Source organism: Chiloscyllium punctatum, chromosome 22, assembly GCF_047496795.1.
Source record: "Chiloscyllium punctatum isolate Juve2018m chromosome 22, sChiPun1.3, whole genome shotgun sequence".
Taxonomy (NCBI): domain Eukaryota; kingdom Metazoa; phylum Chordata; class Chondrichthyes; order Orectolobiformes; family Hemiscylliidae; genus Chiloscyllium; species Chiloscyllium punctatum.
Genome location: NC_092760.1, coordinates 4,553,437 through 4,579,967, shown reverse-complemented (window position 1 = coordinate 4,579,967; position 26,531 = coordinate 4,553,437).

Here is a 26,531-nt window from a genome sequence, read left to right as displayed (position 1 = left end):
TCTGTTTCAGCCCCTCTGTTTCAGCCCCTCTGTTTCAGCCCCTCTGTTTCTCACCCTCTGTTTCAGCCCCTCTGATTCAGCCCCTCTGATTCAGCCCCACTCATTCAGCCAATCTGTTTCAGCCCCTCTGTTTCTCGCCCTCTGTTTCAGCCTCTCTGTTTCTCGCCCTCTGTTTCAGCCCCTCTGTTTCAGCCTCTCTGTTTCAGTCCCTCTGTTTCTCGCCCTCTGTTTCTCGCCCTCAGTTTCAGCCCCTCTGTTTCTCGCCCTCTGTTTCAGCCCCTCTGTGTCTCGCCCTCTGTTTCAGCCCCTCTGTTTCAGCGCCTCTGTTTCAGCCCCTCTGTTTCAGCCCCTCTGTTTCTCGCCCTCTGTTTCAGCCCCTCTGTTTCTCGCCCTCTGTTTCAGCGCCTCTGTTTCTCACCCTCTGTTTCAGCCCCTCTGTTTCAGCCCCTCTGTTTCAGCCCCTCTGTTTCTCGCCCTCTGTTTCAGCCCCTCTGTTTCTCGCCCTCTTTTTCAGCCCTTCTGTTTCTCGCCCTCTGTATCAGCCCCTCTGTTTCAGCCCCTCTGTTTCAGCCCCTCTGTTTCTCGCCCTCAGTTTCTCGCCCTCTGTTTCAGCCCCTCTGTTTCTCGCCCTCTGTTTCAGCCCCTCTGTTTCATCCCCTCTGATTCAGCCCCTCTGATTCAGCCCCTCTGTTTCTCGCCCTCTGTTTCAGCCCTTCTGTTTCAGCCCCTCTGTTTCAGCCCCTCTGTTTCTCGCCCTCTGTTTCAGCCCCTCTGTTTCTCGCCCTCTGTTTCAGCCCCTCTGTTTCAGCCCCTCTGTTTCAGCCCCTCTGTTTCTCGCTCTCTGTTTCAGCCCCTCTGTTTCTCACCCTCTGTTTCTGCCTCTCTGATTTAGCCCCTCTGTTTCAGCCCATCTGTTTCAGCCCCTCTGTTTCTCGCCCTCTGTTTCAGCCCCTCTGCTTCTCGCCCTCAGTTTCAGCCCCTCTGTTTCTCGCCCTCTGTTTCAGCCCCACTGATTCAGCCCCTCTGTTTCAGCCCCTCTGAATCAGCCCCTCTGGATCAGCCCCTCTGTTTCAGCCCCTCAGTTTCAGCCCCTCTGTTTCTCGCCCTCTGTTTCAGCCCCTCTGTTTCAGCCCCTCTGTTTCAGTCCCTCTGTTTCTCGCCCTCTGTTTCTCGCCCTCTGTTTCAGCCCCTCTGTTTCTCGCCCTCTGTTTCAGCCCCTCTGATTCAGCCCCTCTTTTTCTCACCCTCTGTTTCAGCCCCGCTGTTTCTCGCCCTGTGTTTCAGCCCCTCTGTTTCTCGCCCTCTGTTTCAGCCCCTCTTTTTCAGCCCCTCTGTTTCAGCCCCTCTGTTTCTCGCACTCTGATTCAGCCCATCTGTTTCTCGCCCACTGTTTCAGCCCCTCTGTTTCTCGCCCTCTGTTTCAGCCCCTCTATTTCTCTCCCTCTGTTTCAGCCCCACTGTTTCAGCGCCTCTGTTTCAGCCCCTCTGTTTCAGCCCCTCTGTTTCTCGCCCTCAGTTTCAGCCCCTCTGTTTCTCGCCCTCTGTTTCAGCCCCTCTGTTTCAGCCCCTCTGTTTCAATCCCTCTGTTTCTCGCCCTCTGTTTCTCCCCCTCTGTTTCAGCCCCTCTGTTTCTCGCCCTCTGTTTCAGCCCCTCTGTTTCTCGCCCTCTGTTTCAGCCCCTCTTTTTCATCACCTCTGTTTCAGCCCCTCTGTTACTCGCCCTCTGTTTCAGCCCCTCTGTTTCTCGCCCTCTGTTTCAGCCTCTCTGTTTCTCGCCCTCTGTTTCAGCCCCTCTGTTTCAGCCACTCTGTTTTAGCCCCTCTGTTTCTCGCCCTCTGTTTCAGCCCCTCTGTTTCTCGCCATCTGTTTCAGCCCCTCTGTTTCTCGCCCTCTGATTCAGCCCCTCTGTTTCAGTCCTTCTGATTCAGCCCCTCTGTTTCAGACCCTCTATTTCAGCCCCTCTGTTTCTCGCCCTCTGTTTCAGCCCCTCTGTTTCTGCCCCTCTGATTCAGCCCCTCTGATTCAGCCCCTCTGTTTCTCGCCCTCTGTTTCAGCCCTTCTGTTTCAGCCCCTCTGTTTCAGCCCCTCTGTTTCTCGCCCTCTGTTTCAGCCCCTCTGTTTCTCGCCCTCTGTTTCAGCCCCTCTGTTTCAGCCCCTCTGTTTCAGCCCCTCTGTTTCTCGCCCTCTGTTTCAGCCCCTCTGTTTCTCGCCCTCTGTTTCTGCCCCTCTGATTTAGCCCCTCTGTTTCAGCCCCTCTGTTTCAGTCCCTCTGTTTCTCGCCCTCTGTTTCAGCCCCTCTGTTTTGCGCTCTCTGTTTCAGCCCCTCTGATTCAACCCCTCTGTTTCAGCCCCTCTGTTTCTCCCCCTCTGTTCCAGCCCCTCTGTTTCAGCCCCTGTGTTTCAGCCACTCTGTTTCAGCCCCTCTGTTTCAGCCACTCTGTTTCTCGCCCTCTGTTTCAGCCCCTCTGTTTTTCGCCCTCTTTTTCAGCCCCTCTATTTCAGCCCGTCTGTTTCAGCCACTCTGTTTCTCGCCCTATGTTTCAGCCTCTCTGTTTCTCACCCTCTGTTTCAGCCCCTCTGATTCAGCTCCTCTGATCTCGCCCTCTGTTTCAGCCCCTCTGTTTCTCGCCCTCTGTTTCAGCCCCTCTGTTTCTCGCCCTCTGTTTCAGTGCCTCTGTTTCTCGCCCTCTGTTTCAGCACCTCTGTTTCAGCCCCTCTGTTTCATCCCCTCTGTTTCTCGCCCTCTGTTTCAGCCCCTCTGTTTCTCGCCCTCTTTTTCAGCCCTTCTGTTTCTCGCCCTCTGTATCAGCCCCTCTGTTTCAGCCCCTCTGTTTCTCGCCCTCAGTTTCTCGCCCACTGTTTCAGCCCCTCTGTTTCTCGCCCTCTGTTTCAGCCCCTCTGTTTCATCCCCTCTGATTCAGCCCCTCTGGTTCAGCCCCTCTGTTTCTCGCCCTCTGTTTCAGCCCTTCTGTTTCAGCCCCTCTGTTTCAGCCCCTCTGTTTCTCGCCCTCTGTTTCAGCCCCTCTGTTTCTCGCCCTCTGTTTCAGCCCCTCTGTTTCAGCCCCTCTGTTTCAGCCCCTCTGTTTCTCGCTCTCTGTTTCAGCCCCTCTGTTTCTCACCCTCTGTTTCTGCCTCTCTGATTTAGCCCCTCTGTTTCAGCCCATCTGTTTCAGCCCCTCTGTTTCTCGCCCTCTGTTTCAGCCCCTCTGCTTCTCGCCCTCTGTTTCAGCCCCTCTGTTTCTCGCCCTCTGTTTCAGCCCCACTGATTCAGCCCCTCTGTTTCAGCCCCTCTGAATCAGCCCCTCTGGATCAGCCCCTCTGTTTCAGCCCCTCAGTTTCAGCCCCTCTGTTTCTCGCCCTCTGTTTCAGCCCCTCTGTTTCAGCCCCTCTGTTTCAGTCCCTCTGTTTCTCGCCCTCTGTTTCTCGCCCTCTGTTTCAGCCCCACTGTTTCTCGCCCTCTGTTTCAGCCCCTCTGATTCAGCCCCTCTGTTTCTCACCCTCTGTTTCATCCCCGCTGTTTCTCGCCCTGTGTTTCAGCCCCTCTGTTTCTCGCCCTCTGTTTCAGCCCCTCTTTTTCAGCCCCTCTGTTTCAGCCCCTCTGTTTCTCGCACTCTGATTCAGCCCATCTGTTTCTCGCCCACTGTTTCAGCCCCTCTGTTTCTCGCCCTCTGTTTCAGCCCCTCTATTTCTCTCCCTCTGTTTCAGCCCTACTGTTTCAGCCCCTCTGTTTCAGCCCCTCTGTTTCAGCCCGTCTGTTTCTCGCCCTCAGTTTCAGCCCCTCTGTTTCTCGCCCTCTGTTTCAGCCCCTCTGTTTCAGCCCCTCTGTTTCAATCCCTCTTTTTCTCGTCCTCTGTTTCTCCCCCTCTGTTTCAGCCCCTCTGTTTCTCGCCCTCTGTTTCAGCCCCTCTGTTTCTCGCCCTCTGTTTCAGCCCCTCTTTTTCATCACCTCTGTTTCAGCCCCTCTGTTACTCGCCCTCTGTTTCAGCCCCTCTGTTTCTCGCCCTCTGTTTCAGCCTCTCTGTTTCTCGCCCTCTGTTTCAGCCCCTCTGTTTCAGCCACTCTGTTTTAGCCCCTCTGTTTCTCGCCCTCTGTTTCAGCCCCTCTGTTTCTCGCCATCTGTTTCAGCCCCTCTGTTTCTCGCCCTCTGATTCAGCCCCTCTGTTTCAGTCCCTCTGATTCAGCCCCTCTGTTTCAGCCCCTCTATTTCAGCCCCTCTGTTTCTCGCCCTCTGTTTCAGCCCCTCTGTTTCTGCCCCTCTGATTCAGCCCCTCTGATTCAGCCCCTCTGTTTCTCGCCCTCTGTTTCAGCCCTTCTGTTTCAGCCCCTCTGTTTCAGCCCCTCTGTTTCTCGCCCTCTGTTTCAGCCCCTCTGTTTCTCGCCCTCTGTTTCAGCCCCTCTGTTTCAGCCCCTCTGTTTCAGCACCTCTGTTTCTCGCCCTCTGTTTCAGCCCCTCTGTTTCTCGCCCTCTGTTTCTGCCCCTCTGATTTAGCCCCTCTGTTTCAGCCCCTCTGTTTCAGCCCCTCTGTTTCTCGCCCTCTGTTTCAGCCCCTCTGTTTTGCGCTCTCTGTTTCAGCCCCTCTGATTCAGCCCCTCTGTTTCAGCCCCTCTGTTTCTCCCCCTCTGTTCCAGCCCCTCTGTTTCAGCCCCTGTGTTTCAGCCACTCTGTTTCAGCCCCTCTGTTTCAGCCCCTCTGTTTCAGACCCTCTGTTTCAGCCACTCTGTTTCTCGCCCTCTGTTTCAGCCCCTCTGTTTTTCGCCCTCTTTTTCAGCCCCTCTGTTTCAGCCCGTCTGTTTCAGCCACTCTGTTTCTCGCCCTCTGTTTCAGCCCCTCTGTTTCTCACCCTCTGTTTCAGCCCCTCTGATTCAGCTCCTCTGATCTCGCCCTCTGTTTCAGCCCCTCTGCTTCTCGCCCTCTGTTTCAGCCCCTCTGTTTCTCGCCCTCTGTTTCAGCCCCACTGTTTCAGCCCCTCTGTTTCAGCCCCTCTGTTTCAGCCCCTCTGTTTCTCGCCCTCTGTTTCAGCCCCTCTGTTTCTCGCCGTCTGTTTCAGCCCCTGTGTTTCAGCCCCTCTGTTCCTCGCCCTCTGTTTCTGCCCCTCTGTCTCTCGCCCTCTGTTTCAGCCCCTCTGTTTCGCGCCCTCTGTGTCAGCCCCGCTGATTCAGCCCCTCTGATTCAGCCCCTCTGAATCAGCCCCTCTGATTCTCGCCCTCTGTGTCTGCCCCTCTGTCTCTCGCCCTCTGTTTCAGCCCCTCTGTTTCTCGCCGTCTGTTTCAGCCCCTCTGTTTCAGCCCCTCTGTTTCTCAACCTCTGTTTCTGCCCCTCTGTCTCTCGCCCTCTGTTTCAGCCCCTCTGTTTCTCGCCCTCTGTTTCAGCCCCTCTGTTTCTCGCCCTCTGTTTCAGCCCCTCTGTTTCAGCCCCTCTGTTTCTCGCCTTCTGTTTCAGCCCCTCTGTTTCTCGCCCACTGTTTCAGCCCCTCTGTTTCAGCCCCTCTGTTTCAGTCCCTCTGTTTCTCGCCCTCTGTTTCAGCCCCTCTGTTTCTCGCCCTCTGTTTCTGCCCCTCTGATTTAGCCCCTCTGTTTCACCCCCTCTGTTTCAGCCCCTCTGTTTCTCGCCCTCTGTATCAGCTCCTCTGTTTTGCGCTCTCTGTTTCAGCCCCTCTGATTCAGCCCCTCTGTTTCAGCCCCTCTGTTTCAGACCCTCTGTTTCAGCCCCTCTGTTTCTCGCCCTCTGTTTCAGCCCCTCTATTTCTCGCCCTCTTTTTCAGCCCCTCTGTTTCTCGCCCTCTGTATCAGCCCCTCTGTTTCAGCCCCTCTGTTTCTCGCCCTCTGTTTCAGCCCCTCTGTTTCAGCCCCTCTGTTTCTCGCCCTCTGTTTCAGCCCCTCTGTTTCTCGCCCTCTGTTTCAGCCCCTCTGTTTCAGCCCCTCTGTTTCAGCCCCTCTGTTTCTCGCCCTCTGTTTCAGCCCCTCTGTTTCTCGCCCTCTGTTTCTGCCCCTCTGATTTAGCCCCTCTGTTTCAGCCCCTCTGTTTCAGCCCCTCTGTTTCTCACCCTCTGTTTCAGCCCCTCTGTTTCTCGCCCTCTGTTTCTGCCCCTCTGATTTAGCCCCTCTGTTTCAGCCCCTCTGTTTCAGCCCCTCTGTTTCTCACCCTCTGTTTCAGCCCCTCTGTTTCTCGCCCTCTGTTTCAGCCCCTCTGTTTCTCGCCCTCTGTTTCAGCCCCACTGATTCAGCCCCTCTGTTTCAACCCCTCTGAATCAGCCCCTCTGGATCAGCCCCTCTGTTTCAGCCCCTCTGTTTCAGCCCCTCAGTTTCTCGCCCTCTGTTTCAGCCCCTCTGTTTCAGCCCCTCTGTTTCAGTCCCTCTGTTTCTCGCCCTGTGTTTCAGCCCCTCTGTTTCTCGCCCTCTGTTTCAGCCCCTCTGTTTCAGCCCCTCTGTTTCAGCCCCTCTGTTTCTCGCCCTCTGATTCAGCTCATCTGTTTCTCGCTCACTGTTTCAGCCCCTCTGTTTCTCGCCCTCTGTTTCAGCCCCTCTATTTCTCGCCCTCTGTTTCAGCCCCACTGTTTCAGCCCCTCTGTTTCAGCCCCTCTGTTTCAGCCCCTCTTTTTCTCGCCCTCTGTTTCAGCCCCTCTGTTTCTCGCCCTCTGTTTCAGCCCCTCTGTTTCAGCCCCTCTGTTTCAGTCCCTCTGTTTCTCGCTCTCTGTTTCTCCCCCTCTGTTTCAGCCCCTCTGTTTCTCGCCCTCTGTTTCAGCCCCTCTGTTTCTCGCCCTCTGTTTCAGCCCCTCTGTTTTGCGCTCTCTGTTTCAGCCCCTGTGATTCAGCCCCTCTGTTTCAGCCCCTCTGTTTCTCCCCCTCTGTTCCAGCCCCTCTGTTTCAACCGCTGTGTTTCAGCCACTCTGTTTCAGCCCTTATGTTTCAGCCCCTCTGTTTCAGACCCTCGGTTTCAGCCACTCTGTTTCTCGCCCTCTGTTTCAGCCCCTCTGTTTTTCGCCCTCTTTTTCAGCCCCTCTGTTTCAGCCTGTCTGTTTCAGCCACTCTGTTTCTGGCCCTCTGTTTCAGCCCCTCTGTTTCTCGCCCCCTGTTTCAGCTCCTCTGTTTCTCGCCCTCTGTTTCAGCCCCTCTGTTTCTCGCCCTCTGTTTCAGCCCCTCTGATTCAGCCCCTCTGTTGCAGCCCCTCTGTTTCTCCCCCCCGTTCCAGCCCCTCTGTTTCAGCCCCTGTGTTTCAGCAACTTTGTTTCAGCCCCTCTGTTTCAGCCCCGCTGTTTCAGCCCCTCTGTTTTTCGCCCTCTTTTTCAGCCCCTCTGTTTCAGTCCGTCTGTTTCAGCCACTATGTTTCTCGCCCTCTGTTACAGCCCCTCTGTTTCTCACCCTCTGTTTCAGCCTTTCTGATTCAGCCCCTCTGTTTCTCGCCCTCTGTTTCAGCCCATCTGTTTCTCGCCCTCTGTTTAAGCCCCTCTGTTTCTCGCCCTCTGTTTCAGCCCTACTGTTTCAGCCCTTCTGTTTCAGCCCCTCAGTTTCAGCCCCTCTGTTTCTCGCCCTCTGTTTCAGCCCCTCTGTTTCTCGCCGTCTGTTTCAGTCCCTCTGTTTCAGCCCCTCTGTTTCTCGCCCTCTGTTTCTGCCCCTCTGTCTCTCGCCCTCTGTTTCAGCCCCTCTGTTTCTCGCCCTCTGTTTCAGCCCCGCTGATTCAGCCCCTCTGTTTCAGCCCCTCTGAATCAGCCCCTCTGATTCTCGCCCTCTGTGTCTGTCCCTCTGTCTCTCGCCCTCTGTTTCTCGCCGTCTGTTTCAGCCCCTCTGTTTCAGCCCCTCTGATTCTCGACCTCTGTTTCTGCCCCTCTGTCTCTCGCCCTTTGCTTCAGCCCCTCTGTTTCTCGCCCTCTGTTTCAGCACCTCTGTTTCAGCCCCTCTGTTTCTCGCCCTCTGTTTCAGCCCCTCTGTTTCTCACCCTCTGTTTCAGCCGCTCTGTTTCTCGCCCTCTGTTTCAGCCCCTCTGATTCAGCCCCTCTGTTTCCGCCCCTCTGATTCAGCCCCTCTGATTTAGCCCCACTGATTCAGCCCCGTCTGTTTCTCACCCTCTGTTTCAGCCCCTCTGTTTCAGCCCCTCTGTTTCAGCCCCTCTGTTTCTCACCCTCTGTTTCAGCCCCTCAGTTTCAGCCCCTCTGTTTCAGCCCCTCTGTTTCTTACCCTCTGTTTCAGCCCCTCTGATTCAGCCCCTCTGTTTCTCGCCCTCTGTTTCAGCCCCTCTGTTTCTCGCCCTCTGTTTCAGCCCCTCTGTTTCTCGCCCTCTGTTTCAGCCCCACTGTTTCTCACCCTCTGTTTCAGCCCCTCTGTTTCAGCCCCTCTGTTTCTCGCATTCTGTTTCAGCCCCTCTGTTTCTCGCCGTCTGTTTCTGCCCCTCTGTTTCAGCCCCTCTTTTTCTCGCCCCTCTGTTTCTCGCCCTCTGTCTCTCGCCCTCTGTTTCAGCCCCTCTGTTTCTCGCCCTCTGTTTCAGCCCCGCTGATTCAGCCCCTCTGTTTCAGCCCCTCTGAATCAGCCCCTCTGATTCTCGCCCTCTGTGTCTGCCCTTCTGTCTCTCGCCCTCTGTTTCAGCCGCTCTGTTCCTCGCCGTCTGTTTCAGCCCCTCTGAATCAGCCCCTCTGATTCTCGCCCTCTCTGTCTGCCCTTCTGTCTCTCGCCCTCTGTTTCAGCCGCTCTGTTTCTCGCCCTCTGTTTCAGCCCCTCTGTTTCAGCCCCTCTGTTTCTCGCCCTCTGTTTCAGCCCCTCTGTTTCTCGCCCTCTGTTTCAGCCGCTCTGTTTCTCGCCCTCTGTTTCAGCCCCTCTGATTCAGCCCCTCTGTTTCAGCCCCTCTGATTAAGCCCCGTCTGTTTCTCACCCTCTGTTTCAGCCCCTCTGTTTCAGCCCCTCTGTTTCAGCCCCTCTGTTTCTCACCCTCTGTTTCAGCCCCTCTGATTCAGCCCCTCTGATTCAGCCCCACTCATTCAGCCAATCTGTTTCAGCCCCTCTGTTTCTCGCCCTCTGTTTCAGCCTCTCTGTTTCTCGCCCTCTGTTTCAGCCCCTCTGTTTCAGCCTCTCTGTTTCAGTCCCTCTGTTTCTCGCCCTCTGTTTCTCGCCCTCAGTTTCAGCCCCTCTGTTTCTCGCCCTCTGTTTCAGCCCCTCTGTTTCTCGCCCTCTGTTTCAGCCCCTCTGTTTCAGCGCCTCTGTTTCAGCCCCTCTGTTTCAGCCCCTCTGTTTCTCGCCCTCGGTTTCAGCCCCTCTGTTTCTCGCCCTCTGTTTCAGCGCCTCTGTTTCTCACCCTCTGTTTCAGCCCCTCTGTTTCAGCCCCTCTGTTTCAGCCCCTCTGTTTCTCGCCCTCTGTTTCAGCCCCTCTGTTTCTCGCCCTCTTTTTCAGCCCTTCTGTTTCTCGCCCTCTGTATCAGCCCCTCTGTTTCAGCCCCTCTGTTTCAGCCCCTCTGTTTCTCGCCCTCAGTTTCTCGCCCTCTGTTTCAGCCCCTCTGTTTCTCGCCCTCTTTTTCAGCCCTTCTGTTTCTCGCCCTCTGTATCAGCCCCTCTGTTTCAGCCCCTCTGAATCAGCCCCTCTGATTCTCGCCCTCTGTGTCTGTCCCTCTGTCTCTCGCCCTCTGTTTCTCGCCGTCTGTTTCAGCCCCTCTGTTTCAGCCCCTCTGATTCTCGACCTCTGTTTCTGCCCCTCTGTCTCTCGCCCTTTGCTTCAGCCCCTCTGTTTCTCGCCCTCTGTTTCAGCACCTCTGTTTCAGCCCCTCTGTTTCTCACCCTCTGTTTCAGCCCCTCTGTTTCTCACCCTCTGTTTCAGCCGCTCTGTTTCTCGCCCTCTGTTTCAGCCCCTCTGATTCAGCCCCTCTGTTTCCGCCCCTCTGATTCAGCCCCTCTGATTTAGCCCCACTGATTCAGCCCCGTCTGTTTCTCACCCTCTGTTTCAGCCCCTCTGTTTCAGCCCCTCTGTTTCAGCCCCTCTGTTTCTCACCCTCTGTTTCAGCCCCTCTGTTTCAGCCCCTCTGTTTCAGCCCCTCTGTTTCTCACCCTCTGTTTCAGCCCCTCTGATTCAGCCCCTCTGTTTCTCGCCCTCTGTTTCAGCCCCTCTGTTTCTCGCCCTCTGTTTCAGCCCCTCTGTTTCTCGCCCTCTGTTTCAGCCCCACTGTTTCTCACCCTCTGTTTCAGCCCCTCTGTTTCAGCCCCTCCGTTTCTCGCCCTCTGTTTCAGCCCCTCTGTTTCTCGCCGTCTGTTTCTGCCCCTCTGTTTCAGCCCCTCTTTTTCTCGCCCCTCTGTTTCTCGCCCTCTGTCTCTCGCCCTCTGTTTCAGCCCCTCTGTTTCTCGCCCTCTGTTTCAGCCCCGCTGATTCAGCCCCTCTGTTTCAGCCCCTCTGAATCAGCCCCTCTGATTCTCGCCCTCTGTGTCTGCCCTTCTGTCTCTCGCCCTCTGTTTCAGCCGCTCTGTTTCTCGCCGTCTGTTTCAGCCCCTCTGAATCAGCCCCTCTGATTCTCGCCCTCTCTGTCTGCCCTTCTGTCTCTCGCCCTCTGTTTCAGCCGCTCTGTTTCTCGCCCTCTGTTTCAGCCCCTCTGTTTCAGCCCCTCTGTTTCTCGCCCTCTGTTTCAGCCCCTCTGTTTCTCGCCCTCTGTTTCAGCCGCTCTGTTTCTCGCCCTCTGTTTCAGCCCCTCTGATTCAGCCCCTCTGTTTCAGCCCCTCTGATTCAGCCCCTCTGATTTAGCCCCTCTGATTAAGCCCCGTCTGTTTCTCACCCTCTGTTTCAGCAACTCTGTTTCAGCCCCTCTGTTTCAGCCCCTCTGTTTCAGCCCCTCTGTTTCTCGCCCTCTGTTTCAGCCCCTCTGTTTCTCGCCCTCTTTTTCAGCCCTTCTGTTTCTCGCCCTCTGTATCAGCCCCTCTGTTTCAGCCCCTCTGTTTCAGCCCCTCTGTTTCTCGCCCTCAGTTTCTCGCCCTCTGTTTCAGCCCCTCTGTTTCTCGCCCTCTTTTTCAGCCCTTCTGTTTCTCGCCCTCTGTATCAGCCCCTCTGTTTCAGCCCCTCTGAATCAGCCCCTCTGATTCTCGCCCTCTGTGTCTGTCCCTCTGTCTCTCGCCCTCTGTTTCTCGCCGTCTGTTTCAGCCCCTCTGTTTCAGCCCCTCTGATTCTCGACCTCTGTTTCTGCCCCTCTGTCTCTCGCCCTTTGCTTCAGCCCCTCTGTTTCTCGCCCTCTGTTTCAGCACCTCTGTTTCAGCCCCTCTGTTTCTCGCCCTCTGTTTCAGCCCCTCTGTTTCTCACCCTCTGTTTCAGCCGCTCTGTTTCTCGCCCTCTGTTTCAGCCCCTCTGATTCAGCCCCTCTGTTTCCGCCCCTCTGATTCAGCCCCTCTGATTTAGCCCCACTGATTCAGCCCCGTCTGTTTCTCACCCTCTGTTTCAGCCCCTCTGTTTCAGCCCCTCTGTTTCAGCCCCTCTGTTTCTCACCCTCTGTTTCAGCCCCTCTGTTTCAGCCCCTCTGTTTCAGCCCCTCTGTTTCTCACCCTCTGTTTCAGCCCCTCTGATTCAGCCCCTCTGTTTCTCGCCCTCTGTTTCAGCCCCTCTGTTTCTCGCCCTCTGTTTCAGCCCCTCTGTTTCTCGCCCTCTGTTTCAGCCCCACTGTTTCTCACCCTCTGTTTCAGCCCCTCTGTTTCAGCCCCTCCGTTTCTCGCCCTCTGTTTCAGCCCCTCTGTTTCTCGCCGTCTGTTTCTGCCCCTCTGTTTCAGCCCCTCTTTTTCTCGCCCCTCTGTTTCTCGCCCTCTGTCTCTCGCCCTCTGTTTCAGCCCCTCTGTTTCTCGCCCTCTGTTTCAGCCCCGCTGATTCAGCCCCTCTGTTTCAGCCCCTCTGAATCAGCCCCTCTGATTCTCGCCCTCTGTGTCTGCCCTTCTGTCTCTCGCCCTCTGTTTCAGCCGCTCTGTTTCTCGCCGTCTGTTTCAGCCCCTCTGAATCAGCCCCTCTGATTCTCGCCCTCTCTGTCTGCCCTTCTGTCTCTCGCCCTCTGTTTCAGCCGCTCTGTTTCTCGCCCTCTGTTTCAGCCCCTCTGTTTCAGCCCCTCTGTTTCTCGCCCTCTGTTTCAGCCCCTCTGTTTCTCGCCCTCTGTTTCAGCCGCTCTGTTTCTCGCCCTCTGTTTCAGCCCCTCTGATTCAGCCCCTCTGTTTCAGCCCCTCTGATTCAGCCCCTCTGATTTAGCCCCTCTGATTAAGCCCCGTCTGTTTCTCACCCTCTGTTTCAGCAACTCTGTTTCAGCCCCTCTGTTTCAGCCCCTCTGTTTCTCACCCTCTGTTTCAGCCCCTCTGATTCAGCCCCTCTGATTCAGCCCCACTCATTCAGCCAATCTGTTTCAGCCCCTCTGTTTCTCGCCCTCTGTTTCAGCCCCTCTGTTTCTCGCCCTCTGTTTCAGCCCCTCTGTTTCAGCCTCTCTGTTTCAGTCCCTCTGTTTCTCGCCCTCTGTTTCTCGCCCTCAGTTTCAGCCCCTCTGTTTCTCGCCCTCTGTTTCAGCCCCTCTGTTTCTCGCCCTCTGTTTCAGCCCCTCTGTTTCAGCGCCTCTGTTTCAGCCCCTCTGTTTCAGCCCCTCTGTTTCTCGCCCTCGGTTTCAGCCCCTCTGATTCTCGCCCTCTGTTTCAGCGCCTCTGTTTCTCACCCTCTGTTTCAGCAACTCTGTTTCAGCCCCTCTGTTTCAGCCCCTCTGTTTCTCGCCCTCTGTTTCAGCCCCTCTGTTTCTCGCCCTCTTTTTCAGCCCTTCTGTTTCTCGCCCTCTGTATCAGCCCCTCTGTTTCAGCCCCTCTGTTTCAGCCCCTCTGTTTCTCGCCCTCAGTTTCTCGCCCTCTGTTTCAGCCCCTCTGTTTCTCGCCCTCTGTTTCAGCCCCTCTGTTTCATCCCCTCTGATTCAGCCCCTCTGATTCAGCCCCTCTGTTTCTCGCCCTCTGTTTCAGCCCCTCTGTTTTGCGCTCTCTGTTTCAGCCCCTGTGATTCAGCCCCTCTGTTTCAGCCCCTCTGTTTCTCCCCCTCTGTTCCAGCCCCTCTGTTTCAACCGCTGTGTTTCAGCCACTCTGTTTCAGCCCCTATGTTTCAGCCCCTCTGTTTCAGACCCTCGGTTTCAGCCACTCTGTTTCTCGCCCTCTGTTTCAGCCCCTCTGTTTTTCGCCCTCTTTTTCAGCCCCTCTGTTTCAGCCTGTCTGTTTCAGCCCCTCTGTTTCTGGCCCTCTGTTTCAGCCCCTCTGTTTCTCACCCTCTGTTTCAGTCCCTCTGATTCAGCCCCTCTGATCTCGCCCTCTGTTTCAGCCCCTCTGCTTCTCGCCCTCTGTATCAGCCCCTCTGTTTCTCGCCCTCTGTTTCAGCCCCACTGTTTCAGCCCCTCTGTTTCAGCCCCTCAGTTTCAGCCCCTCTGTTTCTCGCCCTCTGTTTCAGCCCCTCTGTTTCTCGCCGTCTGTTTCAGCCCCTCTGTTTCAGCCCCTCTGTTTCTCGCCCTCTGTTTCTGCACCTCTGTCTCTCGCCCTCTGTTTCAGCCCCTCTGTTTCTCGCCCTCTGTTTCAGCCCCGCTGATTCAGCCCCTCTGTTTCAGCCCCTCTGAATCAGCCCCTCTGATTCTCGCCCTCTGTGTCTGTCCCTCTGTCTCTCGCCCTCTGTTTCTCGCCGTCTGTTTCAGCCCCTCTGTTTCAGCCCCTCCGATTCTCGACCTCTGTTTCTGCCCCTCTGTCTCTCGCCCTTTGCTTCAGCCCCTCTGTTTCTCGCCCTCTGTTTCAGCACCTCTGTTTCAGCCCCTCTGTTTCTCGCCCTCTGTTTCAGCCCCTCTGTTTCTCACCCTCTGTTTCAGCCGCTCTGTTTCTCGCCCTCTGTTTCAGCCCCTCTGATTCAGCCCCTCTGTTTCCGCCCCTCTGATTCAGCCCCTCTGATTTAGCCCCACTGATTCAGCCCCGTCTGTTTCTCACCCTCTGTTTCAGCCCCTCTGTTTCAGCCCCTCTGTTTCAGCCCCTCTGTTTCACACCCTCTGTTTCAGCCCCTCTGTTTCAGCCCCTCTGTTTCAGCCCCTCTGTTTCTCACCCTCTGTTTCAGCCCCTCTGATTCAGCCCCTCTGTTTCTCGCCCTCTGTTTCAGCCCCTCTGTTTCTCGCCCTCTGTTTCAGCCCCTCTGTTTCTCGCCCTCTGTTTCAGCCCCACTGTTTCTCACCCTCTGTTTCAGCCCCTCTGTTTCAGCCCCTCTGTTTCTCGCCCTCTGTTTCAGCCCCTCTGTTTCTCGCCGTCTGTTTCTGCCCCTCTGTTTCAGCCCCTCTTTTTCTCGCCCCTCTGTTTCTCGCCCTCTGTCTCTCGCCCTCTGTTTCAGCCCCTCTGTTTCTCGCCCTCTGTTTCAGCCCCGCTGATTCAGCCCCTCTGTTTCAGCCCCTCTGAATCAGCCCCTCTGATTCTCGCCCTCTGTGTCTGCCCTTCTGTCTCTCGCCCTCTGTTTCAGCCGCTCTGTTTCTCGCCGTCTGTTTCAGCCCCTCTGAATCAGCCCCTCTGATTCTCGCCCTCTCTGTCTGCCCTTCTGTCTCTCGCCCTCTGTTTCAGCCGCTCTGTTTCTCGCCCTCTGTTTCAGCCCCTCTGTTTCAGCCCCTCTGTTTCTCGCCCTCTGTTTCAGCCCCTCTGTTTCTCGCCCTCTGTTTCAGCCGCTCTGTTTCTCGCCCTCTGTTTCAGCCCCTCTGATTCAGCCCCTCTGTTTCAGCCCCTCTGATTCAGCCCCTCTGATTTAGCCCCTCTGATTAAGCCCCGTCTGTTTCTCACCCTCTGTTTCAGCCCCTCTGTTTCAGCCCCTCTGTTTCTCACCCTCTGTTTCAGCCCCTCTGATTCAGCCCCTCTGATTCAGCCCCACTCATTCAGCCAATCTGTTTCAGCCCCTCTGTTTCTCGCCCTCTGTTTCAGCCTCTCTGTTTCTCGCCCTCTGTTTCAGCCCCTCTGTTTCAGCCTCTCTGTTTCAGTCCCTCTGTTTCTCGCCCTCTGTTTCTCGCCCTCAGTTTCAGCCCCTCTGTTTCTCGCCCTCTGTTTCAGCCCCTCTGTTTCTCGCCCTCTGTTTCAGCCCCTCTGTTTCAGCGCCTCTGTTTCAGCCCCGCTGTTTCAGCCCCTCTGTTTCTCGCCCACGGTTTCAGCCCCTCTGTTTCTCGCCCTCTGTTTCAGCGCCTCTGTTTCTCACCCTCTGTTTCAGCCCCTCTGTTTCAGCCCCTCTGTTTCAGCCCCTCTGTTTCTCGCCCTCTGTTTCAGCCCCTCTGTTTCTCGCCCTCTTTTTCAGCCCTTCTGTTTCTCGCCCTCTGTATCAGCCCCTCTGTTTCAGCCCCTCTGTTTCAGCCCCTCTGTTTCTCGCCCTCAGTTTCTCGCCCTCTGTTTCAGCCCCTCTGTTTCTCGCCCTCTGTTTCAGCCCCTCTGTTTCATCCCCTCTGATTCAGCCCCTCTGATTCAGCCCCTCTGTTTCTCGCCCTCTGTTTCAGCCCTTCTGTTTCAGCCCCTCTGTTTCAGCCCCTCTGTTTCTCGCCCTCTGTTTCAGCCCCTCTGTTTCTCGCCCTCTGTTTCAGCCCCTCTGTTTCAGCCCCTCTGTTTCAGCCCCTCTGTTTCTCGCTCTCTGTTTCAGCCCCTCTGTTTCTCACCCTCTGTTTCTGCCTCTCTGATTTAGCCCCTCTGTTTCAGCCCATCTGTTTCAGCCCCTCTGTTTCTCGCCCTCTGTTTCAGCCCCTCTGCTTCTCGCCCTCAGTTTCAGCCCCTCTGTTTCTCGCCCTCTGTTTCAGCCCCACTGATTCAGCCCCTCTGTTTCAGCCCCTCTGAATCAGCCCCTCTGGATCAGCCCCTCTGTTTCAGCCCCTCAGTTTCAGCCCCTCTGTTTCTCGCCCTCTGTTTCAGCCCCTCTGTTTCAGCCCCTCTGTTTCAGTCCCTCTGTTTCTCGCCCTATGTTTCTCGCCCTCTGTTTCAGCCCCTCTGTTTCTCTGCCCTCTGTTTCAGCCCCTCTGATTCAGCCCCTCTGTTTCTCACCCTCTGTTTCAGCCCCGCTGTTTCTCGCCCTGTGTTTCAGCCCCTCTGTTTCTCGCCCTCTGTTTCAGCCCCTCTTTTTCAGCCCCTCTGTTTCAGCCCCTCTGTTTCTCGCACTCTGATTCAGCCCATCTGTTTCTCGCCCACTGTTTCAGCCCCTCTGTTTCTCGCCCTCTGTTTCAGCCCCTCTATTTCTCTCCCTCTGTTTCAGCCCCACTGTTTCAGCCCCTCTGTTTCAGCCCCTCTGTTTCAGCCCCTCTGTTTCTCGCCCTCAGTTTCAGCCCCTCTGTTTCTCGCCCTCTGTTTCAGCCCCACTGTTTCAGCCCCTCTGTTTCAATCCCTCTGTTTCTCGCCCTCTGTTTCTCCCCCTCTGTTTCAGCCCCTCTGTTTCTCGCCCTCTGTTTCAGCCCCTCTGTTTCTCACCCTCTGTTTCAGCCCCTCTTTTTCATCACCTCTGTTTCAGCCCCTCTGATTCAGCCCCTCTGTTTCAGCCCCTCTGTTTCTCGCCCTCTGTTTCAGCCTCTCTGTTTCTCGCCCTCTGTTTCAGCCCCTCTGTTTCAGCCACTCTGTTTTAGCCCCTCTGTTTCTCGCCCTCTGTTTCAGCCCCTCTGTTTCTCGCCATCTGTTTCAGCCCCTCTGTTTCTCGCCCTCTGATTCAGCCCCTCTGTTTCAGTCCCTCTGATTCAGCCCCTCTGTTTCAGCCCCTCTATTTCAGCCCCTCTGTTTCTCGCCCTCTGTTTCAGCCCCTCTGTTTCAGCCCCTCTGAATCAGCCCCTCTGATTCTCGCCCTCTGTGTCTGTCCCTCTGTCTCTCGCCCTCTGTTTCTCGCCGTCTGTTTCAGCCCCTCTGTTTCAGCCCCTCTGATTCTCGACCTCTGTTTCAGCCCCTCTATTTCTCTCCCTCTGTTTCAGCCCCACTGTTTCAGCCCCTCTGTTTCAGCCCCTCTGTTTCAGCCCCTCTGTTTCTCGCCCTCAGTTTCAGCCCCTCTGTTTCTCGCCCTCTGTTTCAGCCCCACTGTTTCAGCCCCTCTGTTTCAATCCCTCTGTTTCTCGCCCTCTGTTTCTCCCCCTCTGTTTCAGCCCCTCTGTTTCTCGCCCTCTGTTTCAGCCCCTCTGTTTCTCACCCTCTGTTTCAGCCCCTCTTTTTCATCACCTCTGTTTCAGCCCCTCTGATTCAGCCCCTCTGTTTCAGCCCCTCTGTTTCTCGCCCTCTGTTTCAGCCTCTCTGTTTCTCGCCCTCTGTTTCAGCCCCTCTGTTTCAGCCACTCTGTTTTAGCCCCTCTGTTTCTCGCCCTCTGTTTCAGCCCCTCTGTTTCTCGCCATCTGTTTCAGCCCCTCTGTTTCTCGCCCTCTGATTCAGCCCCTCTGTTTCAGTCCCTCTGATTCAGCCCCTCTGTTTCAGCCCCTCTATTTCAGCCCCTCTGTTTCTCGCCCTCTGTTTCAGCCCCTCTGTTTCAGCCCCTCTGAATCAGCCCCTCTGATTCTCGCCCTCTGTGTCTGTCCCTCTGTCTCTCGCCCTCTGTTTCTCGCCGTCTGTTTCAGCCCCTCTGTTTCAGCCCCTCTGATTCTCGACCTCTGTTTCTGCCCCTCTGTCTCTCGCCCTTTGCTTCAGCCCCTCTGTTTCTCGCCCTCTGTTTCAGCACCTCTGTTTCAGCCCCTCTGTTTCTCGCCCTCTGTTTCAGCCCCTCTGTTTCTCACCCTCTGTTTCAGCCGCTCTGTTTCTCGCCCTCTGTTTCAGCCCCTCTGATTCAGCCCCTCTGTTTCCGCCCCTCTGATTCAGCCCCTCTGATTTAGCCCCACTGATTCAGCCCCGTCTGTTTCTCACCCTCTGTTTCAGCCCCTCTGTTTCAGCCCCTCTGTTTCAGCCCCTCTGTTTCTCACCCTCTGTTTCAGCCCCTCTGTTTCAGCCCCTCTGTTTCAGCCCCTCTGTTTCTCACCCTCTGTTTCAGCCCCTCTGATTCAGCCCCTCTGTTTCTCGCCCTCTGTTTCAGCCCCTCTGTTTCTCGCCCTCTGTTTCAGCCCCTCTGTTTCTCGCCCTCTGTTTCAGCCCCACTGTTTCTCACCCTCTGTTTCAGCCCCTCTGTTTCAGCCCCTCCGTTTCTCGCCCTCTGTTTCAGCCCCTCTGTTTCTCGCCGTCTGTTTCTGCCCCTCTGTTTCAGCCCCTCTTTTTCTCGCCCCTCTGTTTCTCGCCCTCTGTCTCTCGCCCTCTGTTTCAGCCCCTCTGTTTCTCGCCCTCTGTTTCAGCCCCGCTGATTCAGCCCCTCTGTTTCAGCCCCTCTGAATCAGCCCCTCTGATTCTCGCCCTCTGTGTCTGCCCTTCTGTCTCTCGCCCTCTGTTTCAGCCGCTCTGTTTCTCGCCGTCTGTTTCAGCCCCTCTGAATCAGCCCCTCTGATTCTCGCCCTCTCTGTCTGCCCTTCTGTCTCTCGCCCTCTGTTTCAGCCGCTCTGTTTCTCGCCCTCTGTTTCAGCCCCTCTGTTTCAGCCCCTCTGTTTCTCGCCCTCTGTTTCAGCCCCTCTGTTTCTCGCCCTCTGTTTCAGCCGCTCTGTTTCTCGCCCTCTGTTTCAGCCCCTCTGATTCAGCCCCTCTGTTTCAGCCCCTCTGATTCAGCCCCTCTGATTTAGCCCCTCTGATTAAGCCCCGTCTGTTTCTCACCCTCTGTTTCAGCAACTCTGTTTCAGCCCCTCTGTTTCAGCCCCTCTGTTTCAGCCCCTCTGTTTCTCGCCCTCTGTTTCAGCCCCTCTGTTTCTCGCCCTCTTTTTCAGCCCTTCTGTTTCTCGCCCTCTGTATCAGCCCCTCTGTTTCAGCCCCTCTGTTTCAGCCCCTCTGTTTCTCGCCCTCAGTTTCTCGCCCTCTGTTTCAGCCCCTCTGTTTCTCGCCCTCTTTTTCAGCCCTTCTGTTTCTCGCCCTCTGTATCAGCCCCTCTGTTTCAGCCCCTCTGAATCAGCCCCTCTGATTCTCGCCCTCTGTGTCTGTCCCTCTGTCTCTCGCCCTCTGTTTCTCGCCGTCTGTTTCAGCCCCTCTGTTTCAGCCCCTCTGATTCTCGACCTCTGTTTCTGCCCCTCTGTCTCTCGCCCTTTGCTTCAGCCCCTCTGTTTCTCGCCCTCTGTTTCAGCACCTCTGTTTCAGCCCCTCTGTTTCTCGCCCTCTGTTTCAGCCCCTCTGTTTCTCACCCTCTGTTTCAGCCGCTCTGTTTCTCGCCCTCTGTTTCAGCCCCTCTGATTCAGCCCCTCTGTTTCCGCCCCTCTGATTCAGCCCCTCTGATTTAGCCCCACTGATTCAGCCCCGTCTGTTTCTCACCCTCTGTTTCAGCCCCTCTGTTTCAGCCCCTCTGTTTCAGCCCCTCTGTTTCTCACCCTCTGTTTCAGCCCCTCTGTTTCAGCCCCTCTGTTTCAGCCCCTCTGTTTCTCACCCTCTGTTTCAGCCCCTCTGATTCAGCCCCTCTGTTTCTCGCCCTCTGTTTCAGCCCCTCTGTTTCTCGCCCTCTGTTTCAGCCCCTCTGTTTCTCGCCCTCTGTTTCAGCCCCACTGTTTCTCACCCTCTGTTTCAGCCCCTCTGTTTCAGCCCCTCCGTTTCTAGCCCTCTGTTTCAGCCCCTCTGTTTCTCGCCGTCTGTTTCTGCCCCTCTGTTTCAGCCCCTCTTTTTCTCGCCCCTCTGTTTCTCGCCCTCTGTCTCTCGCCCTCTGTTTCAGCCCCTCTGTTTCTCGCCCTCTGTTTCAGCCCCGCTGATTCAGCCCCTCTGTTTCAGCCCCTCTGAATCAGCCCCTCTGATTCTCGCCCTCTGTGTCTGCCCTTCTGTCTCTCGCCCTCTGTTTCAGCCGCTCTGTTTCTCGCCGTCTGTTTCAGCCCCTCTGAATCAGCCCCTCTGATTCTCGCCCTCTCTGTCTGCCCTTCTGTCTCTCGCCCTCTGTTTCAGCCGCTCTGTTTCTCGCCCTCTGTTTCAGCCCCTCTGTTTCAGCCCCTCTGTTTCTCGCCCTCTGTTTCAGCCCCTCTGTTTCTCGCCCTCTGTTTCAGCCGCTCTGTTTCTCGCCCTCTGTTTCAGCCCCTCTGATTCAGCCCCTCTGTTTCAGCCCCTCTGATTCAGCCCCTCTGATTTAGCCCCTCTGATTAAGCCCCGTCTGTTTCTCACCCTCTGTTTCAGCAACTCTGTTTCAGCCCCTCTGTTTCAGCCCCTCTGTTTCTCACCCTCTGTTTCAGCCCCTCTGATTCAGCCCCTCTGATTCAGCCCCACTCATTCAGCCAATCTGTTTCAGCCCCTCTGTTTCTCGCCCTCTGTTTCAGCCCCTCTGTTTCTCGCCCTCTGTTTCAGCCCCTCTGTTTCAGCCTCTCTGTTTCAGTCCCTCTGTTTCTCGCCCTCTGTTTCTCGCCCTCAGTTTCAGCCCCTCTGTTTCTCGCCCTCTGTTGCAGCCCCTCTGTTTCTCGCCCTCTGTTTCAGCCCCTCTGTTTCAGCGCCTCTGTTTCAGCCCCTCTGTTTCAGCCCCTCTGTTTCTCGCCCTCGGTTTCAGCCCCTCTGATTCTCGCCCTCTGTTTCAGCGCCTCTGTTTCTCACCCTCTGTTTCAGCCCCTCTGTTTCAGCCCCTCTGTTTCAGCCCCTCTGTTTCTCGCCCTCTGTTTCAGCCCCTCTGTTTCTCGCCCTCTTTTTCAGCCCTTCTGTTTCTCGCCCTCTGTATCAGCCCCTCTGTTTCAGCCCCTCTGTTTCAGCCCCTCTGTTTCTCGCCCTCAGTTTCTCGCCCTCTGTTTCAGCCCCTCTGTTTCTCGCCCTCTGTTTCAGCCCCTCTGTTTCATCCCCTCTGATTCAGCCCCTCTGATTCAGCCCCTCTGTTTCTCGCCCTCTGTTTCAGCCCCTCTGTTTTGCGCTCTCTGTTTCAGCCCCTGTGATTCAGCCCCTCTGTTTCAGCCCCTCTGTTTCTCCCCCTCTGTTCCAGCCCCTCTGTTTCAACCGCTGTGTTTCAGCCACTCTGTTTCAGCCCCTATGTTTCAGCCCCTCTGTTTCAGACCCTCGGTTTCAGCCACTCTGTTTCTCGCCCTCTGTTTCAGCCCCTCTGTTTTTCGCCCTCTTTTTCAGCCCCTCTGTTTCAGCCTGTCTGTTTCAGCCACTCTGTTTCTGGCCCTCTGTTTCAGCCCCTCTGTTTCTCACCCTCTGTTTCAGTACCTCTGATTCAGCCCCTCTGATCTCGCCCTCTGTTTCAGCCCCTCTGCTTCTCGCCCTCTGTATCAGCCCCTCTGTTTCTCGCCCTCTGTTTCAGCCCCACTGTTTCAGCCCCTCTGTTTCAGCCCCTCAGTTTCAGCCCCTCTGTTTCTCGCCCTCTGTTTCAGCCCCTCTGTTTCTCGCCGTCTGTTTCAGCCCCTCTGTTTCAGCCCCTCTGTTTCTCGCCCTCTGTTTCTGCACCTCTGTCTCTCGCCCTCTGTTTCAGCCCCTCTGTTTCTCGCCCTCTGTTTCAGCCCCGCTGATTCAGCCCCTCTGTTTCAGCCCCTCTGAATCAGCCCCTCTGATTCTCGCCCTCTGTGTCTGTCCCTCTGTCTCTCGCCCTCTGTTTCTCGCCGTCTGTTTCAGCCCCTCTGTTTCAGCCCCTCCGATTCTCGACCTCTGTTTCTGCCCCTCTGTCTCTCGCCCTTTGCTTCAGCCCCTCTGTTTCTCGCCCTCTGTTTCAGCACCTCTGTTTCAGCCCCTCTGTTTCTCGCCCTCTGTTTCAGCCCCTCTGTTTCTCACCCTCTGTTTCAGCCGCTCTGTTTCTCGCCCTCTGTTTCAGCCCCTCTGATTCAGCCCCTCTGTTTCCGCCCCTCTGATTCAGCCCCTCTGATTTAGCCCCACTGATTCAGCCCCGTCTGTTTCTCACCCTCTGTTTCAGCCCCTCTGTTTCAGCCCCTCTGTTTCAGCCCCTCTGTTTCTCACCCTCTGTTTCAGCCCCTCTGTTTCAGCCCCTCTGTTTCAGCCCCTCTGTTTCTCACCCTCTGTTTCAGCCCCTCTGATTCAGCCCCTCTGTTTCTCGCCCTCTGTTTCAGCCCCTCTGTTTCTCGCCCTCTGTTTCAGCCCCTCTGTTTCTCGCCCTCTGTTTCAGCCCCACTGTTTCTCACCCTCTGTTTCAGCCCCTCTGTTTCAGCCCCTCTGTTTCTCGCCCTCTGTTTCAGCCCCTCTGTTTCTCGCCGTCTGTTTCTGCCCCTCTGTTTCAGCCCCTCTTTTTCTCGCCCCTCTGTTTCTCGCCCTCTGTCTCTCGCCCTCTGTTTCAGCCCCTCTGTTTCTCGCCCTCTGTTTCAGCCCCGCTGATTCAGCCCCTCTGTTTCAGCCCCTCTGAATCAGCCCCTCTGATTCTCGCCCTCTGTGTCTGCCCTTCTGTCTCTCGCCCTCTGTTTCAGCCGCTCTGTTTCTCGCCGTCTGTTTCAGCCCCTCTGAATCAGCCCCTCTGATTCTCGCCCTCTCTGTCTGCCCTTCTGTCTCTCGCCCTCTGTTTCAGCCGCTCTGTTTCTCGCCCTCTGTTTCAGCCCCTCTGTTTCAGCCCCTCTGTTTCTCGCCCTCTGTTTCAGCCCCTCTGTTTCTCGCCCTCTGTTTCAGCCGCTCTGTTTCTCGCCCTCTGTTTCAGCCCCTCTGATTCAGCCCCTCTGTTTCAGCCCCTCTGATTCAGCCCCTCTGATTTAGCCCCTCTGATTAAGCCCCGTCTGTTTCTCACCCTCTGTTTCAGCCCCTCTGTTTCAGCCCCTCTGTTTCTCACCCTCTGTTTCAGCCCCTCTGATTCAGCCCCTCTGATTCAGCCCCACTCATTCAGCCAATCTGTTTCAGCCCCTCTGTTTCTCGCCCTCTGTTTCAGCCTCTCTGTTTCTCGCCCACTGTTTCAGCCCCTCTGTTTCAGCCTCTCTGTTTCAGTCCCTCTGTTTCTCGCCCTCTGTTTCTCGCCCTCAGTTTCAGCCCCTCTGTTTCTCGCCCTCTGTTTCAGCCCCTCTGTTTCTCGCCCTCTGTTTCAGCCCCTCTGTTTCAGCGCCTCTGTTTCAGCCCCTCTGTTTCAGCCCCTCTGTTTCTCGCCCTCGGTTTCAGCCCCTCTGATTCTCGCCCTCTGTTTCAGCGCCTCTGTTTCTCACCCTCTGTTTCAGCCCCTCTGTTTCAGCCCCTCTGTTTCAGCCCCTCTGTTTCTCGCCCTCTGTTTCAGTCCCTCTGTTTCTCGCCCTCTTTTTCAGCCCTTCTGTTTCTCGCCCTCTGTATCAGCCCCTCTGTTTCAGCCCCTCTGTTTCAGCCCCTCTGTTTCTCGCCCTCAGTTTCTCGCCCTCTGTTTCAGCCCCTCTGTTTCTCGCCCTCTGTTTCAGCCCCTCTGTTTCATCCCCTCTGATTCAGCCCCTCTGATTCAGCCCCTCTGTTTCTCGCCCTCTGTTTCAGCCCTTCTGTTTCAGCCCCTCTGTTTCAGCCCCTCTGTTTCTCGCCCTCTGTTTCAGCCCCTCTGTTTCTCGCCCTCTGTTTCAGCCCCTCTGTTTCAGCCCCTCTGTTTCAGCCCCTCTGTTTCTCGCTCTCTGTTTCAGCCCCTCTGTTTCTCACCCTCTGTTTCTGCCTCTCTGATTTAGCCCCTCTGTTTCAGCCCATCTGTTTCAGCCCCTCTGTTTCTCGCCCTCTGTTTCAGCCCCTCTGCTTCTCGCCCTCAGTTTCAGCCCCTCTGTTTCTCGCCCTCTGTTTCAGCCCCACTGATTCAGCCCCTCTGTTTCAGCCCCTCTGAATCAGCCCCTCTGGATCAGCCCCTCTGTTTCAGCCCCTCAGTTTCAGCCCCTCTGTTTCTCGCCCTCTGTTTCAGCCCCTCTGTTTCAGCCCCTCTGTTTCAGTCCCTCTGTTTCTCGCCCTATGTTTCTCGCCCTCTGTTTCAGCCCCTCTGTTTCTCGCCCTCTGTTTCAGCCCCTCTGATTCAGCCCCTCTGTTTCTCACCCTCTGTTTCAGCCCCGCTGTTTCTCGCCCTGTGTTTCAGCCCCTCTGTTTCTCGCCCTCTGTTTCAGCCCCTCTTTTTCAGCCCCTCTGTTTCAGCCCCTCTGTTTCTCGCACTCTGATTCAGCCCATCTGTTTCTCGCCCACTGTTTCAGCCCCTCTGTTTCTCGCTCTCTGTTTCAGCCCCTCTATTTCTCTCCCTCTGTTTCAGCCCCACTGTTTCAGCCCCTCTGTTTCAGCCCCTCTGTTTCAGCCCCTCTGTTTCTCGCCCTCAGTTTCAGCCCCTCTGTTTCTCGCCCTCTGTTTCAGCCCCTCTGTTTCAGCCCCTCTGTTTCAATCCCTCTGTTTCTCGCCCTCTGTTTCTCCCCCTCTGTTTCAGCCCCTCTGTTTCTCGCCCTCTGTTTCAGCCCCTCTGTTTCTCACCCTCTGTTTCAGCCCCTCTTTTTCATCACCTCTGTTTCAGCCCCTCTGATTCAGCCCCTCTGTTTCAGCCCCTCTGTTTCTCGCCCTCTGTTTCAGCCTCTCTGTTTCTCGCCCTCTGTTTCAGCCCCTCTGTTTCAGCCACTCTGTTTTAGCCCCTCTGTTTCTCGCCCTCTGTTTCAGCCCCTCTGTTTCTCGCCATCTGTTTCAGCCCCTCTGTTTCTCGCCCTCTGATTCAGCCCCTCTGTTTCAGTCCCTCTGATTCAGCCCCTCTGTTTCAGCCCCTCTATTTCAGCCCCTCTGTTTCTCGCCCTCTGTTTCAGCCCCTCTGTTTCTGCCCCTCTGATTCAGCCCCTCTGATTCAGCCCCTCTGTTTCTCGCCCTCTGTTTCAGCCCTTCTGTTTCAGCCCCTCTGTTTCAGCCCCTCTGTTTCTCGCCCTCTGTTTCAGCCCCTCTGTTTCAGCCCCTCTGTTTCAGCCCCTCTGTTTCAGCACCTCTGTTTCTCGCCCTCTGTTTCAGCCCCTCTGTTTCTCGCCCTCTGTTTCTGCCCCTCTGATTTAGCCCCTCTGTTTCAGCCCCTCTGTTTCAGCCCCTCTGTTTCTCGCCCTCTGTTTCAGCCCCTCTGTTTTGCGCTCTCTGTTTCAGCCCCTCTGATTCAGCCCCTCTGTTTCAGCCCCTCTGTTTCTCCCCCTCTGTTCCAGCCCCTCTGTTTCAGCCCCTGTGTTTCAGCCACTCTGTTTCAGCCCCTCTGTTTCAGCCCCTCTGTTTCAGACCCTCTGTTTCAGCCACTCTGTTTCTCGCCCTCTGTTTCAGCCCCTCTGTTTTTCGCCCTCTTTTTCAGCCCCTCTGTTTCAGCCCGTCTGTTTCAGCCACTCTGTTTCTCGCCCTCTGTTTCAGCCCCTCTGTTTCTCACCCTCTGTTTCAGCCCCTCTGACTCAGCTCCTCTGATCTCGCCCTCTGTTTCAGCCCCTCAGTTTCTCGCCCTCTGTTTCAGCCCCTCTGTTTCTCGCCCTCTGTTTCAGCGCCTCTGTTTCTCGCCCTCTGTTTCAGCCCCTCTGTTTCAGCCCCTCTGTTTCAGCCCCTCTGTTTCTCGCCCTCTGTTTCAGCCCCTCTGTTTCTCGCCCTCTTTTTCAGCCCTTCTGTTTCTCGCCCTCTGTATCAGCCCCTCTGTTTCAGCCCCTCTGTTTCAGCCCCTCTGTTTCTCGCCCTCAGTTTCTCGCCCTCTGTTTCAGCCCCTCTGTTTCTCGCCCTCTGTTTCAGCCCCTTTGTTTCATCCCCTCTGATTCAGCCCCTCTGATTCAGCCCCTCTGTTTCTCGCCCTCTGTTTCAGCCCTTCTGTTTCAGCCCCTCTGTTTCAGCCCCTCTGTATCTCGCCCTCTGTTTCAGCCCCTCTGTTTCTCGCCCTCTGTTTCAGCCCCTCTGTTTCAGCCCCTCTGTTTCAGCCCCTCTGTTTCTCGCTCTCTGTTTCAGCCCCTCTGTTTCTCACCCTCTGTTTCTGCCTCTCTGATTTAGCCCCTCTGTTTCAGCCCATCTGTTTCAGCCCCTCTGTTTCTCGCCCTCTGTTTCAGCCCCTCTGCTTCTCGCCCTCTGTTTCAGCCCCTCTGTTTCTCGCCCTCTGTTTCCGCCCCACTGATTCAGCCCCTCTGTTTCAGCCCCTCTGAATCAGCCCCTCTGGATCAGCCCCTCTGTTTCAGCCCCTCAGTTTCAGCCCCTCTGTTTCTCGCCCTCTGTTTCAGCCCCTCTGTTTCTCACCCTCTGTTTCTGCCTCTCTGATTTAGCCCCTCTGTTTCAGCCCATCTGTTTCAGCCCCTCTGTTTCTCGCCCTCTGTTTCTGCCCCTCTGCTTCTCGCCCTCTGTTTCAGCCCCTCTGTTTCTCGCCCTCTGTTTCAGCCCCACTGATTCAGCCCCTCTGTTTCAGCCCCTCTGAATCAGCCCCTCTGGATCAGCCCCTCTGTTTCAGCCCCTCAGTTTCAGCCCCTCTGTTTCTCGCCCTCTGTTTCAGCCCCTCTGTTTCAGCCCCTCTGTTTCAGTCCCTCTGTTTCTCGCCCTCTGTTTCTCGCCCTCTGTTTCAGCCCCTCTGTTTCTCGCCCTCTGTTTCAGCCCCTCTGATTCAGCCCCTCTGTTTCTCACCCTCTGTTTCAGCCCCGCTGTTTCTCGCCCTGTGTTTCAGCCCCTCTGTTTCTCGCCCTCTGTTTCAGCCCCTCTTTTTCAGCCCCTCTGTTTCAGCCCCTCTGTTTCTCGCA